Raw genomic sequence first — 2,503 nt, 5'->3', positions numbered from 1 at the left:
GAGAGAGACAGACGCATTCGTAAAAACCTATTTTACAGATTGAGGGGGTCTCAAAACGCGAACATTTCACAAAAATGAAAAATTTTAAAAACGGAATTCGGAGATGCTATAAAATATCATAGCGGACGTCCCCGGACTCTTTTTTGAGGGATAATAACAAAAAAATTTTATTGTGATAAATAAAAATTGTACGCATATGCATTATTTTGAGGTTACGTTGGTTTTCATCTCTTGCCTTTCCGATAATCTAGAAATCATTTATAAAATAAACTTTTTTGATTGGCTGCAAACAAGGTTAGTTCCGGGAGATTAGTTACTATGTTTATTTGTAAGTCCAAAGTTTTCGGCCAAAAAGATTGTGTAGTTTGGAAGCAACGCTCGGGTGAATTGTAACACACATAACCTCGAAATATACACGCACGTTGTTAGCAATATCAAAAATTTTTGGATAAAAAAACACGAAAAAAGTGTGCGGAGACGTCCGTTAGCCGGGGGAATTTAACACTGAAAAAATCGATACTATTTCCTAAGCGCTATGTAAATGAATCACATTTTGCTAAATTAAAACTTTTTTGAATTAACCTACAAAAAAAGTATGTGGGGACGTCCGTTAGCATTATCGCTATCATTTCCAAAAAATTTAAGACAAAATATTTATTATTCTAGAAAAAAAGCCGGGGGAACCTAAAACTGGTAAAATCGACAATTTTCCAAGTATCACATGTCCTTAAGTAGTTGGTTTTGAAAAGTACTCCAACTATTAATGAATGGCCCCCACCGGCAAGCCTCATCCTTTAATATCAGAGAAAAAAGATTTCGAAGAAATTGAAAAATCAGATCTAATATGACGAGACTGCCGCAAAGATGTGAAAAATACCTGTTTCCTTTTTTTAGTGCAACCGTATACCTGGGAAGATAAGCCGTGAGTTAGTATATGTGGTAAGGTTAGGATAAGATAAACCCCATAGCTTCACAAGGAAGAGCATGAGTCGAGTTGGAAGTGGCCCACGTACCGGCTATATCCTTCGCTTTACCCTCGACCTCCGACCTCCGAGAACACCCAACTCCCTTCCTTTCTATCCTCCTCTAGGTCTCATCTTTCTTCCCATTCGAGCCTAACCTAACCTCTTGCTCCGTCATAACCAATGCTCCCATCTGTGTATACTGTATAGTATAGCAATTCTCGCAAGACGAATAAAGTCCTACAAAATTGTCGGTGAACCAATGTAGTGTGGAAATATACTATTCGAACGTATTAAAGAAAAACATCTTCTTTTATGAGCTTTTTATTGCATCTTATACACCAAAGGTGATGCAAAGTTGCTGCAAGGTTGGTGCAAATTTGGTGCAAGTTTTATGCAAGCTTGCTGGAAATTATATTTTTGAAATAATACAATACTGGGTTTGAAAAATTATCGTCCCAAGAATACAGTTCCTAAGGGCGCAGGGTAAGTTAACATTACGAAAAATCGATTGTTCTTGAATTTGTTTTGAAAAAACTTTTATTTATATGAGCACAGGTGTTATGACATTCGATGGGCATAATTTTCAACTTCTCTCAATAATTTTTTCATATGAAAACATAAACAATTTATCGCGTTACAGTCATTCTCCGGAGAGCCCAAGAAAAAGAGGTGCAAAACGGGGACCCTAACTTCACAGAACTGGATTATCTTAAATCAAAAAATTTAACGGCATTTTTACATTCTCATCAGAGAAGGCATTAGATTTGTGTAAAATTTGACCCCTCCAGTTTTTGTCAAATTTCCATGATTTGAGACCCCCTGAATCCGAAAAACAGGTTTTTACGAATGGGTCTGTCTGTATGCCTGTATGTCTCTATATCTGTCTGTATGTATGTATGTCTGTCTATCTGTGGGCACGATAATTTTGAAAAAATTAATCTATTAGTTTGGCTTTTGGTACACTCGTTTAGGGTCCTAAACTGAAGGTCAAGTTCATTAGCCAGCCATTTTGGATAAAAATTCATAAAGTGGACACATTTTCAATATTTTTGACACCACTTTTCCAAAAATTCTCTGTACGGATGTATATAGTATTTAAAAATTCGAACAATTTATCCTGATGACATTTTTCATAAGATTAAAAATTACCAGAGTTATAGCATTTACAAAATTCCAAAAAACACGCGAAAATTAACATTTTAGGCCAAATAACGCACGATATGGAAAAAAGTCAAGAGAAGAGAAATTTTGATTTTTGAATGCCCTACAAGATTATTATAATGATTTAAAAAAAATTTTGTTGAAAAATCAAAATTTCATATTTTGACAGCATACAAAATTATGAAAAATCCAAAAATTACATTTTTTCGTTCAAACTATGCAAAATACGGTAAAAGGTGAAGGGACAAAAATTGTGCATTTGAAAAAGATCTCCAAATTTGTTATGGACCACTTTTTGATAGGATGTATAGTTTTGGCTCTAATCATGAAAATCATGATTAACAGTTAAAAACCAAAAAATCTGCTGAATGAATAGA

Source organism: Belonocnema kinseyi, chromosome 6 (assembly GCF_010883055.1).
Source record: "Belonocnema kinseyi isolate 2016_QV_RU_SX_M_011 chromosome 6, B_treatae_v1, whole genome shotgun sequence".
NCBI lineage: Eukaryota > Metazoa > Arthropoda > Insecta > Hymenoptera > Cynipidae > Belonocnema > Belonocnema kinseyi.
This window is presented reverse-complemented; position numbering follows the sequence as displayed.